General features: G+C 37.8%; 1 protein-coding gene and 1 non-coding gene across 5 annotated transcripts in view; one reads left to right on the forward strand and one right to left on the reverse strand.

Annotated features, from left to right (window-relative positions):
• The window catches only part of LOC109254642 (contactin-4), an 893345-nt gene that overhangs the window by 25683 nt on the left and 852113 nt on the right, over window positions 1-15549 (forward strand). The window lies entirely within an intron of this gene.
• Window positions 8560-8666, reverse strand: LOC128775838 (U6 spliceosomal RNA). Its single transcript, XR_008420792.1, has one exon. It is a non-coding gene; the product is annotated as a U6 spliceosomal RNA (small nuclear RNA).

The following is a 15549-nucleotide window of genomic DNA, read 5'->3' on the forward strand; positions in this document are numbered from 1 at the left end:
AAACTCCACCAATTATAGAAGGATCAGAATGTATATTGGAAATATATGCTATGCTCAGTTCAGCTCCTCAGTGCCAACAATTCTTGCGCCTATGAGAGATGCTAGAGGTTTGGGCTAAATGGAGATACATTCATCATTGTTGTAGAACTCTGCCAGTGCTTAAAAGGTGCTACAGGGAACTATAACTCATGCACTGAATTAAAAGATTGTAAGCTCCACTGGTATAGCCAAAAGCAAGCTCAAAGTTGAGTGGCATCAGATCATGAGTAGAAAATTACTTGACACTGAATTTTGTTCTGCCTCTGAATGCCATTCTTTCAAGCAGGGCAGGGAAAAGTTGAAGTTTATGCCATTAAAAGATGTTTATTTCTATACCCCCTATTTTTTGTTCAAATTGAAAGCTTTTGCAGAGTGTGTTTCAATGAAACCGTTCAAAGAAAGTGACATGTTACTACATGGGAAGACAAAGATAAAGTCTGTTTGGTAACGATTATACAGTCAGGGCTTTATCTACTTGCCGATAATTTGTGGCTTATTTTTAATCATCTGCCTGTTCCTTTCCTCATTGTTCCATTACCTGCTGATTACAACCCTGAGCCAATCAGTCATCATTGAGTACTTGGTAAATTCTATTTTTTTAAATTGGCTAAAAGAAAATACATATTTCAAAATGGACATATTGATAGTAGCTAATACTTATTGAATACTTATTATGTGGCACATTGAATATTTTAAGTTTAATGTTCACAGAAACCTCACGATGTCAAGAACTATTGTTACTACTGTTTGACTAATGAGTGGATTGATGCTTAGACCAAGTTAGCTAACTTGTCAAGGTCTCAGATGGTGAGTGACATATTCAGGACTTGGACCTTGGAAAACTGGGTCAATTTCATCCAGTGTGGATATGATCACACTCTGAGGACTGCGTACTACACTACTTTTATCTCCCAAACAAGCATATATCATGAGGAGGTCAGTTTGGCAAGGGACAGCCTCCCAAACCATGAAGAATTTAGGATGGTTAGTTCATAGTGATGGAGACTCAGGGATTGTCATCAAGGGATTAGAGTAGAAGCCTTCACATATACAAAAGACTTTCAAGTGGAAGATCTGTTTGCATCTGCACAGAGATAAGAACCAAGACATATTAAAGGAACCACAGGGAGGCAACTTAGTGGAATCGTCTTAAAATAAATAGATTGTTTCAACATGTAGTGAGATATCACTAGAAATATTCAAAAATAGGCTAGATTTTGGTTTTATAGGTATCCTAAATTGATGGATTGATTATGATGTATTATTGAGAAACATTATCCAAAATACACCGTATGGTACATTCAGGAAGTACAAACCATAATTTTCTAAGGATAAATATTTGAGAAATGCTTTTCTTGTCAATTCATAATATATATTAGAACATTAAAGGCCAATAAATTATTCAGGAAAACAAAATAAAAGAATTTCTCAATTTATCCCTGAATTTCTCAAGATTTTAAATTTATTATTATTTTAAAATAGAATAGAACTCTTCTTGTGGTACTTGCTCATGCAACCTTGTTCTCAAATACTCATCTAAACCTACCCAAAACAGTATTCTTTGGGTATGGATGCAGAGACCTTCTTTGGGTATTGGATGTAGCTATTTGTAATGAGAAACAAAAGAACTTCTGGTTTCCTTGGGGGATTTATGAGAAGAAATCAGTAGTTTTGAACAGTTTAGGGATGGATAAAGAAAGTTATTTTAGATATGCCATTTTGCATTCCCTTATATTGTCAGAAATAAGTGTAGATGGCTTTAAATTTCCTTTAGCACACATGTAAAGAAGAACATGTTTCTGGACTTTGATTTTAATTTCTTATAACGGGTCTTATTTTCCCTAGGTATGTTTCTACTTACTTAAAAACAGATGCTCTCTGAAAAATTCATGAAAACTGAAAATATACTGGAGACTTTGGAGAGAAGCTCTTCACCCTGTTATTAGGTTGTTTTTAATGAATGGTCTTTTGCATCATCTGCTTGGCACTTAACTACATGACCTTGAACACACTTCCTGGCTTTCGTAAGACTCATTTTATTCATTTACCTACTTACTTAACCAGATTGTACATAAAATGACATAGCACATATGAGAGTTTGTATGAACAGATAGATCCTTTCAAACAAATTTATATTGGTGATTTCATGAAAGAATATTGCAGCTTGGCAGATAGACCTGTTTTCCAAAATGAAGGTTTTTTTCACAACTAGCATTACATGTAAATTTTACCTGTTATCATTTGCCTGCTCCCCAAAACCATTTACGCTGTGAATTAAAATACACCTTAAACCTGGGGTGAGTGGGTGGGGGATGGGTGAAAGAGGTGTTGGGGATTAAAGATCACACTTCTCATCATGAGCCCTGAGTAATGTATGGAATTGTTGAGTTACTGTATTGTACACCTGAAACGAATATAACATTGTATGTTAATTGTACTGGAATTAGAATTTTAAAAAGTTAAAAAATAAGATATATCTTAAGAATTTTTAAAAAGGATCTAAAAAACTACAGTGGAAAAATGATAGAGTACATCACAACTTATTGTCAGAAGTAATAAGGCTCTCCATATGCCCTTCTGGTTTGAATTGTTAAATGAAAATTCAGGTGTGTAAATTTAAAGATCAAATTGGCTTTATGTAGCAATTCATGATTTGGGCGGCATCCCATATAGTAATTGAAAGGAACTCTGCAGAGTTGTAGAAAAGGAAAGGTTTTTGAAGGCAGAAAAGGGATGGGGAGAGGAAATTATTAGCAAAGAATGCACTGTTTAGGCAAGGCTACCCTCCTAAGGGGAATGGAAGGGTCTGCCCTGTGGAATACCTCACTTATGCTGAACAGGTAATTCCGTTAAAGGTTACATTCCTGAAACTGCAGTTACGTTAGATATTTTTAAGTCTCGCTTTGTTGATAGGTGGTTTAACACAAGTGAATGTATTTTTGGCCTGCTTTCTCCTTTTTAACAAGTTAACAATTTTTATTTTTGTCATATGAGGATTTGTACATGTTTATCCTCAGCTTGACATTTTAATTTTGGAAATAGAGCCTCCCCATCTTTCGTATGAAGTTAAAATGTAGCCCTAGAGAAAAGATGCTGCAGTGGCTTAGTCTTTTATTCTGGAGCTCAGAACCATTGAGAGCCACATCTGACAGTATAGGCAAAAGTAGCATTTCCAGGTTGGGATTATAATTCAAATCTCTCATTTTTTCCAATTCTTTATGAGTAAGAGGATATGATATGACTGAACAGCAAGCCCGTGAGAAACCTACAAATGTGGAACCAATGGTATTTAATTCAGGTAATAAAATATAATTCTTAAACACACACTAAATTAAAAAGCCAGAAGATGCAGTTCTAATTACGTGCCTTAACTGGAAGTAGGATATTTGTGGAGTAGCTTATTCAATTATATGTAAATTTGTTCCTTCAGCACAATTTGCCTATAGAAGCAGTATTCAGTATAAAATGTTTGTTCGTTTTGAAATTGGCTTCTAGTATAACTTGTGGATGTTGATATAGAGTTGCATTTTGTAGGATCATTCACAGCTCTCCATAGCCACTCGTCTCAGTGCATGCAGTTTTTATTTTAGATTCCTTTTTTTTTTTTTAGTATTTATTTTGAGAGAGAGAGTGCAAGCACATGAGTGGAGGAGGAGCAGAGAGAGAGAGAGAGAGAGAGAGAGAGAGAGAGAGAGAGAGAATCCCAAGCAGGCTCCATGCTGTTAGCACAGAGCCCACGATGGAGCTCCATTTCATGAACGCTGAGATCATGAGCTGAGCCAAAATCAAGAGTCAGATGCTCAACCTACTGAGCCACCCAGGTGCCCCTAAATTTCTTGAATAATAATAGTTAATACGTCTGTACTCTTTTATTTGAAACCCTTGGGGTCAAGAGTGGTTTAGAATTGTACCTTTTAGAAAGGGTAATATGCTACCTGTGCTATGTGCCAGGTGCCATTCCAGTAGGGTTTTGGGCTACACCCAAGCATACTGATGCTTCTGCAGTGAAAGCAGAATAGTCACTTGACTGAGGTGAAGATCGCGAGGAGCTCCATTTCACTCGGGTCAGGTTTTGTTGTCAGTGGGTTTGGTTTTCACAGCTTTTTAGATAGAATTGCAAATAAGTAATTATGGACCTGTAATATTAAATGTCTTAGCTAACAATTATTGAGGAGCTTACAAGCCAGACATTGTGCTATACTCGTATCATCTCATGTAATCTTGGCATTTCTTTGAAGATACTGTTAATTTTGTTTTATGGATGAGGAACAACTTGATAGAATTTAAGTTATTTGCCTACGGATACATACACCTAGTTAGGAAGTGGCAGAATCCTATTTAAACTGAACTAAGATCCCAGAGCTGGTGATCACAATGACTACAGTGTCCTTCCTATTCCCACCATTACATACCTAGTGTATCTCACCTGTGAGCCATAAACTCTGGCTTAAATCTGTACAAAGGGAATTTATGGCAAAGGCATCACGTAGCCAGACTACCAGCCCCAGGGGATGACAAGGGTAAGGGATGGGTTTCATTAGCAACAATTAGTTGGCATTCTTTCTAGGACATTGCCACTAGAAAAAATGTGCTTCAAACACTGCTGTCCTTTTGCCACTGTGCTTACGATTCATATGTGGAAGAGAGAGGAGATAGTTGAGCATGTGCTCCCCTTAGCTATGGCAGAGCACAACATCTGGAATCCAGTGTGGGTGGAGCAGTGTTTCTGAGGAAAAATTGATGGCTGTTAGCAAAAGGTGTGATTAATGTGGGATAGGAGGCTGCCCTGAAAAATGTCCACCCTATGGACAATTAATTGTAGATGAAATTAACATTTGGATGAAAGCTTAATTCATCTTTTTAAGTGTAATCCATTTTAACATTGTGATCTGACTGGTATGGGCTGAATATTGAATTTGGAATCTGACTACTTGGAATCCTGTCCCATTTTGGATAATTTCTAGGACACAGGTCATAGATTTATAATCAGAGAGCCTATTTCTTGTTTGTATTTTGAAACACTATCTCCCTAGTTACCCATTAGGCATTGTGTTAGCTAAGATGGCCCAAAGAGCCTCTGGAAATTTCTACCCTGTGTAGTTACCTCCCACACTGAATCTGCACTGGCTTTGTGCAATCAGTAGGTGCAGTGGAAGTGATGCTGCGACGTCTGTGACCATGTCTCAAGGAGTCTTGCAGCATCCACTTATTTTATGGCATGTTTACTTTGGGGAAAGCCACTGCCATGTTAGAAGTCTGATGAATAATATGCTGTGAGGAAGCTCAAGCTAGCCATGTGGAGAAAGTGACTTGTGGTCAAACAAGTACTGTTCCAGCTGTCCCAACTGATGGGCCAGACACATGAATTACCTTGGGCACCCCTGCCCAGCCAACCCATCAGATAATTTCAGTCTTAAGTGCCATCTGACTGTAATTGCATGGAAGACCCCAAGGGATAGCTGCCCAGCTGAGCCCATTTACAGAAATTTGAGAAATAATAATTCATGGTAATAAGTCATAGAGTTTCTGGGTGGTTTGTTATCCAACAGTAGATATTCAGAATCAGGTTTGTTATGAAGAAGAAGGGAGATAATGTGTTAAACTCTTCAAATGAAGGTGAGCAGCTGTTTTATTATAATTGTTTTCACAATCCTGAAACCAAGGCCTTTCTCCCTAATATCCTCAGAGGTTTCATTATAATTTGCCATTGTGATGAGGATAGTGATCATTCTGTATTCCCTGGACAAGTATAGAGAGTGAATATTTGTGGTTGGCTTGCGGCCAAGTTGGTCATTCTTTTTCCTTACTGGAGGAGTTTTAAAAATTCTATCTTTTCTTTATTCATATTTATTTTTTTCATAATAAGTGGATTTCCTACAATAACAGATCTTTATTGTTATGATAATTAGTATATGTAAAACATCTGATGGATCCTTCTTCTGGACAATACAGGGCTCATTTCTCTGTTTTTATAGACTATTTGTCTAGGAAACTATAGGGAAAATAAGATGTGTTGGATTTTGAAAAAGTGGCAGCAAGAGTCATAGAATAGTTGCCTGAGCAGCTTTCCAGCAATTGGAAAGGCTGCTAGAGTGAATGTCAAAGAGAAATTGGTTTTTTTGTGGTGTTACATGCAAGCAGATAATGAAATAAAGAAGAAAGAAGTAGGAGGTACACAGAGGGAAAGAAATGAAGGATTTGATATTGGAACACCAGAAGAATCTGTAGTAGTTTGAAAGGGAGGAGTTGGAAGAGAGAGAGGAGCAAGTAAGGGTTGGTTGGGACATCATCACCTAATGGGCGCGTTCCCTCCTATCTGACTAATTCTAGCTTTATTTAGTTTTTTTTCTTTCTGGAAAAAGAAAAAAGGTGACCTGGATTGTTTTCTTTTTGCTGTAGTTGTTTGCAGTCAAAGGGCATTTTCTGCAAAGTCTGTTTTTCCTGGTATTCTTGTGTCATTGTCTCATCAAATATAGAGTCTCCGCACATACAGTGATTGTTGCTAGTAGAGCGGACTAGAAGAAGATAACACTGTTTTGCAAAGAGTAAGTTACACATTCCAATGTTGATCTCTTCTCAGAAGAGAATAACTCAGAGTTTCCCCATAGCTTTTTAAAAAGCCTCTGATTTCTGTATATTCCTTAACTGTACAAAGGTTTTTATTTCAAGGAAAATTTTACATATTGAACTTAGAATCTGAATACTTGGATTCTTATCTCAGTTTGGACAGTTTCTAGGTCTCAGATCATAAACCTAGAATCAAAGAGCCTGTTTCTTATTTGTAATCTGAAACAATTACATTGTTTACATTATCCTTAATATTTACTGATTCTCTATAGAGTTAAAATGGACAAATGAAAGCCTTTGGGGATGAGAAATTTATATTCTAATATAGCAAAGTAAATATATGTGTACTGCAGCTTGAATTGTTAGATAATTTTAGGAAATTACTTGTATGCCTGAGTTCATGAATTATTCAATTTAGGGTTACTTTCCTTTTCACATTTATCACTGGCTAGGTCCTTTAACAATCTTTTGATTTATTAAAAGTCACTTTTCAGAATTAGATTTAAAACCTTATTATTTTCTTATGATTTTCTTATGAAAATTGAGTATGTGTCTTATAAAGCTTGTATTTCTTTTCTATGACTTTGCCTATGCTTTGGTTATGAATGATAATTCTTTAAGAACTGATGAGATTAAAAAAAATTGACCTCATCTGATGCAGTAGCCTACAGAAGTAAAAGAACATTTTATGATCTTTCTTCACTTACTGGAAAGACAGTTGAGTTGGGGCATGCCCATCCTGACTTCCATTAGGAGGCAGAATACTTGTTTGTGTCCAGAGGTGTTCGGTCTCCTGGTGGTCATTTGCCTCTCAATCCTTGATGCAGTTTTAGGAAAGTATGCTTTTACAGGGAAATGTATCAGAATCAGCTATGAAACTTTTTATTAATAGAGATTCCCTGGCCCCACAACCAGGTTTATGAAATGAAAAAAAAAAAAAAAAAATCTCCTGGGCCTCACAGGTGATTTGAATTCATCCACAGTCTGGGTCAGAAAACTACAGACAGGACAGCAGGTTGGTGGATGATAGAATCTAGTCTGAAGCATAGGAAAGCTATAAGAAGAGAACATGGAGGCATCCTTAATTTTTTTTTTTTTAATGGTATGATTTGATATTTATTTTATTTTTTTTTAATATATGAAATTTATTGTCAAATTGGTTTCCATATGACACCCAGTGCTCATCCCAAAAGATGCCCTCCTCAATACCCATCACCCACTCTCCCCTCCCTCCCACCCCCCATCAACCCTCAGTTCTCAGTTTTTAACAGTCTCTTATGCTTTGGCTCTCTCCCACTCTAACCTCTTTTTTTTTTTTTTTTTTCCTTCCCCTCCCCCATGGGTTTCTGTTAAGTTTCTCAGGATCCACATAAGAGTGAAACCATATGGTATCTGTCTTTCTCTGTATGGCTTATTTCACTTAGCATCACACTCTCCAGTTCCATCCACGTTGCTACAAAAGGCCGTATTTCATTCTTTCTCATTGCCACGTAGTACTCCATTGTGTATACAAACCACAATTTCTTTATCCATTCATCAGTTGATGGACATTTAGGCTCTTTCCATCATTTGGCTATTCTTGAGAGTGCTGCTATAAACATTGGGGTACAAGTGCCCCTATGCATCAGTACTCCTGTATCACGTGGGTAAATTCCTAGCAGTGCTATTGCTGGGTCATAGGGTAGGTCTATTTTTAATTTTCTGAGGAACCTCCACACTGCTTTCCAGAGCGGCTGCACCAATTTGCATTCCCACCAACAGTGCAAGAGGGTTCCTGTTTCTCCACATCCTCTCCAGCATCTATAGTCTCCTGATTTGTTCATTTTGGCCACTCTGACTGGTGTGAGGTGATATCTGAGTGTGGTTTTGATTTGTATTTCCCTGATAAGGAGCGACGTTGAACATCTTTTCATGTGCCTGTTGGCCATTCGAATGTCTTCTTTAGAGAAATGTAAAAATATGGAACGCTTCACGAATTTGCGTGTCATCCTTGCGCAGGGGCCATGCTAATCTTCTCTGTATCGTTCCAATTTTAGTATATGTGCTGCCGAAGCGAGCACGAGGCATCCTTAATTTAAGAAACACTTGGGTATTGTGATCTTTGACATAATAACTGATAAAACCTTCTGATATTTCTAAGACATATTTGTGTCCTCAGTTGTCCTGATGGTGCCTCTAGTTAACTTCTAGCACAGAGCGTCTCAGCCCAGTGGGGCAGTTTTGCCCAGTGAGGCAGTGTTGTCTCCAGGGGATATTTAGCAATGTCTGGAGACATTTTAGTTATCCTAACTATGGGGATGCTATTGGCATCTAATGAGTAGAGGCCAGGGATGCTGCTAAACACACTATAATGATCAAGAGAGTTCCTGTATTAGTCCAAAATGTCAACAGTGCCAAGGTTGAGGAACTCTAATCTAGTGAAGAACACTGAAATCCTTAAATAAAAGTATTGTGGGCTCCAGCATTGAAAACGTGGTTACGGACCAGGCAGAAGAACATTTGGATGGCCTGTGTGGACCTTGAGGAAGCTGGATGAGATAAGGAGAAAGGGAAGGCATGAAAATAGGCTGAAGGCTAGAGACAGGAGGAGGAAGGATTCTAATGCATATTAAGATTTTAGAAAGGGGCATATTCTTTGGAATATGATTTCCTCACAAAGTGTCAGATAAAATAAAAAATATAATACATCTTATAGTCTGAAAAAAAAAAGGTGTATTTAATATCAGCTTTAAGATAGTAAATCTTTTCTATCCTATACACTCTAATGATAATTTTGAACCTTGAAAACCAGAAACAAAAGAGAATGGTAGCATAAGTGAGTCAGAGAGAATATAATGGTAAATTAACATTCTGGGGTTGTTGTCACCAGAAGGAAGCATTCAAGTAAGAATTGATAATTGATCAATTGATTATCAGTTGATCGGTTGATAATTGATGTCTCTCTAGGGCTAGTAATGGGGCGATAGTGTTGGCAGAACTTTTTGCGGGGAGAGGTGGAGCTGGTCATTGCAGATGAAAGAGTAGTATGCGAACCATGTGATTTAAAATGCACTGTTTATTGTCCTTATAACTGCATCTCTAATTGCCTTATCTCTGTCCATTGTTCAGAGTGGATGGGGTTATCTTAAGTATGGGAAATGGTTCCTGGCTTCTTGTAACTTATGTCTAATTGGAGAGAAGAGGCTACTGCTGTGAAACAGCAGTAACCCATTGAAGTTCATAGTCCTTCACTCTTGTGATAAATACCTACTAAATTTCTCTTGGGGGATGTGCTGTCCCCCAATGAGTAGAGGCCAGAGATACTGCTGTCCATATTTGGTTTGTTTGGTCTGAGAGCTCTTGACCTCATCCCTGGCTTTAGGGTTGAGTTTGTGTTGTAGGCAGTATCTCAGAGACATTTGGCCATAATTCTCATTGAGGTATTGATCCATGATCTCAGGTAATCCATTGAGGTCTGGTGATGCTTGATGGTAATTATAAGACTTTGCTTTCTTTACTTCTATATTTTGAGGTGTGAGGATGTAATCTCAAGTTCTTGGCTATTATCTCACCATCCTGAAGGGAAGTACTGACTGAAAATGTACTCAATTCAAAGGAGAAAGGAGCTTGGGAGACATAATATAGTTTGTGTTTATAGATGAAGCTGTACCTGAAGCCACTTGAGTCACAGAATTTACTTATGTAAACAATTACATTTTCATTTTGATTTTACCAGATTGTGTTGTATTATGATGACTTTTTGATGACTGAAAAAATTACTAAACATACACTGATATAGGAGAAACTGTACAAGAAAGGGATATTATTGCCAAGTAATAACTCAAGACTAGTTTTTCATACTCTAGTCTTTTTGAACATATTTATAATTTTCTCCTTTTTTTAGATGTTTGTGTTTTAGTGAATTTAACAAAATGCACAGTTTCTCTCTGTTAATGTTTTATTTAAGGCCCTTTTTAATATTTTTAGAGAATTATATTTCAGAAGTGATATAGTAATTTGCAAGATTATAATTCTTAAAAATTAAAGGGCTACTGGGGCACTTGAGTGGCTCCATAGGTTCAACATCACACTTCGGTCATGATCTTGCAACTCATGAGTTCGAGCCCCATGTCAGGCTCTGTGCTGACAAACTCAGAGCCTGGAGTCTGCTTCAGATTCTATGTCTCCCTGTCTCTCTACTCCTCCCCTGCTCACGCTCTTTCTCTTTCTCTCTCTCTCTTTCTAAAGTCAATAAACATTAAAACAAAAACTTAAAAAAGAAAAATGGCTACATTGCTTCCTTGGTGAGAAAGAAGAAGAAAGAAAGAAGGAAAGGAACCCAGTGTTCTGGGTGTGTAAACAGAGGCAATACATTTTATGAAACTTGTAATTAAAAATACCACTCAACACAATTGACCGTGTTTGTTTGCTTTTTTTTTTTTTATTAGTGTACTGTAGGAATTATAATTTCTGTTCTTAACCAACAACCCAGAATGAGTAAAGATAGAAATATACGGATTATCAGTTTGAAGGACTAAGTGCATGTCATTCTGCTTCATGTGATTGATGAAATGCAAAAGAAAAAAAATAGTCTTTAAATAGGACATCTGTGACATAACAAATTAGAATCTGGGAGAAGAAGAATATTTTCAGTGTCTGAATCCATTGAATCTAAATAATCGTGTAGATCATATTTGAGTTCAGATATAACCTAGATAAATTCTCTAGCCATGGCACCCATCTGTCAAAAAATAAAACTCTAGCTCTCACTTAAAATGGCTCTTTTAGACTAAGGTCATCAAGCTGTATCTAAAATGGACATGAAATGTCAATTTCATACGTTATAGTGGCACATTTCATATTGCTCTACTTAAGGTTATGTCAGCCTTACCCATAAAAAGCAAGTGATTTAGGTCTTACTCTAAATGAACTAAGCAGAGGTACCAGAAATGGCACTGCTTTCCCACTGCAGACAAAGGGAATGTATGGACAGGCAGCATATGTCTCCAGTGTCCTAACTCTGGGACTGTGTGGTGCTCCAAGAAAGGGTGTCTTCTCTTTACGTTTCCATATTCGAATTCCCTGTGATGATTGTGGGGTGTGTAACTTTTTGAAAGATGTATTCAAAATGAGTTTTGTTGTCTCGAGTTGGTTCACTTGCTTGAGTTTTGTGTTATTTTATGTAACCTTATCATGTTGGGAGGCTCAGGAACATTCTGTACAAGGAAGATTGTGTTTGGGGAGCTATACCCATCATGGTTTTACTCACAATTGGCAGAAAGTTACCACAGATGATTTAAGTGGAATTAAATGAAGTTTTTTTGAAGTGTATTGAATGTTGGAGAGTCAGTCTTAGAAAATGGCAAGGATCAGCGAGGCCAGGCAGGGATCCCCATAGCTATAATTTCCCGGGGAAACAGTGTTTTGGACACCAATGACTGCTCAGTCCTGGCTGCTGCAGTGACATTGGATGTTCCTACTAGTACCACTGCTCCTGCTGTCCTTGAGACTGATTATTGCTGTCTTTGTAGCCACTGTGCTCACACCACTCCTAATATTTTTGCTTCTCTGAATCCCACTCATAGTCCTGGGAACAGTGTATCTTGTTGGCTAAGCATGTATCAGGCATTTGTTCCCAAGCAGCAAGGAGGCTGGGGATGTGAGTAGCCTGCTATTTTGGTTTCTATAACAGCACTTGTCTCCAAATATATCTTCTTATGGTGGGGACTTTCCTAAAGAGAAGAGGCTTCAAATGCTTGGCAGCCAAAGAACAGGTAATTGTCACGGTATGGTATTTTGGGTAGAGGAGATAAGTTTTCTGGAAAGCGGGAGAGAGAGAAAGGTTTTTCTAGGAGACTTGGATACTGTATCTTTTTTCCTCCAACAGAAGAAGATGTGCCCTTCTGGCTATTGGGTTTTGTTAATGAAATAAGAGAGCCAGATCAAATGACTAAGCATTTATGTCACAACATAACTTGAAAGAAATTATACCAGTTGAAAAAATCTGCACCGTTTAAAAGAAAAAGACTTTTATTGCAGTCTTAACCATAATTGCTTTCAAATAGGTGGTGTCTCCTTGTTGTGCTCTGAATTACATGTCAAATATTGGTATTGGATATGACACTGTCACCCTATTTCCTGTCCACGTTTATTTTCATCCATTGCATTTTGTCACAGCATTGGTATAGACCCAGCTTTGCAAAGATACGACCATCAGAAGGAATGAATGTATTGCAATCTATTGTTGAAAATGAACTCCCTCAAACTATCTTGAAAGTGGAACACAACTTTGGAACTACGGAGCTTTGTTGTTAGTGAAGTTCTGATGGGATGGTGATGGAAATTTGAGATAAGGGAGCTCTTCTAGCACTGCTTGATTGGGAGTGTGACAGCAGCTGGATGGTTCCAGAACAAAGAGATGGCAAAAGCTCTGCTACAGTGCACAGTGAACACTTTTTCTTGGTGTAGCCACCCTCCTTCTGTTCTGTTTCCTTTCCTAAATTGGGCATTTATCACAGATGTGTGCAGCCTTTTCTTGTTAATTCATGAAACTCAGCTAACATACTGTAGCTTTTAAAATGTATATTGACTCATGAGCGGTACATCTTACATGATTAGCAAAAAGATGAGTACCTTTGCTGCCCAGATAAGGCCAATAAAGATTTAGGTATATCTGAAAACATGGTTCTCTTTTTTTTTGGTACTGTGTATATTAGTACAAAGTTGGAATTTATCTGAAAATTTATATTGCATTTGGAAAAAAAAACTTCCTTTTTTTTCCCTTTAGCTCCTTTTTCATTTGCTCTCTGCTTGTCTATGCCTGGGTCTGTTATTTATGTGAGTCGACTGTGTCATTGTGATAAGAGTACTCTCTGATTTTGTTATTTTCTTTTAAAGTTCTCAAGTTGTATAATTTACCAGCCTGACCAATCTCAGTGTTGAGTCTACAGGGTAGAGGATAACATGGAGCCCTCAAATTATGTATCACTTATTTGTGTTTCAGCTGGAATAATAGTTTCTGGGAAAGTTAGGGAAATATTCCTAAAGTGTAGAGAACCTTAGCATTATAATACATTTCCTCTTTACAAAAGGCAGCTTTCTATTAAGTTGTCATACAGGGTGTTGTGGTGGACAGACCACTAGATCTTTGGCCCCCACCAAAGATCCAAATGGCCTGATCTCTGGAAAGAGGGAGATAAGAGAGAGAAAGAGATGTAACCATGTCAGCAGAGGTCAGAGTGATGAGATAGCTGTGTTTGAAGGTGAAGAGGGCTACAAATGAAAGAATAAGAACCCCCTCTAGAAGCTAGAAAAGGCAAAACAGATTCTACAAGACCCCTCAAAAGGAATGCAACCTGTCAACTGTTGATTTTAGCCTAGTGAGACCCATTTCAGACTTTTGACTTCCAGAACTGTAAGATAATAAATTCATATTGATATAAAGCCCTACATTTGTTGTAATTTTTCACATCAGCAATATGAAAGGAATTATAGGTGTGAAGTTGAAGAAACCATAGTAATGCACGCCCTAGAATGTTACGGCTCTCCAAGTGTCAAACTGATAACTATATGATCACCTTTACCATTCTCACGTTTCCCACAAGCAGAATTAATTATACCATGCTTCTGTTCAGGCATGTACTCTCACCATCATATACTTTTTACATGGAGTTCTGATGATTGCCTTCAAAAAGCTGAAAGCCTTTGGCAGATGGATCCAATTTATGAATCCAGCTTCAATAAATGTAAAGACTGAAATGCACTGAATCATTGGCTGTTAGTGCCTTAGTCAGGAACTAAGGGTGGGCATACAAAAATAAACCTTTGGCTAGTGGACCTTGCTACCATCAGTACATATTTCTTCATCCTGTTATATTTACTTTATGACACTTTAATTGTTTCTGTCATAGACCTGTTAATCATGTACACATAAACCTGTAGGATATTGTTTTGCTTTTCCATGGGGCTACAGCCAAGAATAGAAGCCAGGGATGTTCAGTGTGGATGCATACATCTTCTCCCCATATTTGTGGAAGCATGTAGCTCTACAAATGACTACTATGAAGATGCTGTTTGTTCATAAAAATATTTTGTAATCCCTTCAAAATATACTACCCCCCTCCCTTTTTTTAGAGCTTGGGCCTTTAAATTCCCGCCTTTTGGATATTCTTTCATTTCTCACTTGAGTTTTCTTAATCATCACCTCCCTTACCAGTTTGGAAACTCGCACAGCTACCTTTGCACATGGTCGAGGATGGGGAGGGGAAGGGGAAAGAGTGGATGGGTAATGGCCGGGGAGGGGAATGAGAAAGGAGAAGGGGAAGCAGCAGCACTCAATAGAAATTAAGGGTTTGATTTCATGCATATGATGCATGATCTTAAGAGACAATCCAGGAGAGGGGTGCCTGGGTGGCTCAGTCAATTAAGCTTATGACTCTTGATTTCAGCTCAGGTCATGATCTCAAGGTTTGTGAGTTTGAGCCTCGCATAGGGCTCTGTGCTGATAGCATGGAACCTACTTGGGATTTTCTCTCTCCATCTCTGCCTCTCTCTCTCAAAATAAATAAATTTAAAAAAAGAGAATACAGGAGAAAGTTTGCATGTGGTTTTCAGGTTTTGTGGATGAGCTGCCTCTATTTTTTGTGATTGTGAGTTAGTGAAACTGTACTGTATCTCTATGCTCCCCTGAAGAAACAAGATGAGTACTCTTTGCCCTTAACCTCCTTTTTCTCTTAACTAGATTCAAATGTATGTCCTCCTTTGTGCCTTCATTACATAGGTGGTTAATCTCAAGGTCACCTGAAGTATCAATGCTCATCCCCTCTGGATTGAACTCACCATACTGCAATATAGCCACATATTTTCTGACCATCTCCTGGTACATTGCTTCATTTTATAGACTGCATTTTTTAAGGTTTCCTATTTTCTTTGTAACTTGGAATGAACCATGACCAAATTAACAAA

The sequence above is a fragment of the Panthera pardus genome, unplaced genomic scaffold (assembly GCF_024362965.1).
Source record: "Panthera pardus isolate Hobbes unplaced genomic scaffold, ASM2436296v1 HiC_scaffold_8, whole genome shotgun sequence".
NCBI lineage: Eukaryota > Metazoa > Chordata > Mammalia > Carnivora > Felidae > Panthera > Panthera pardus.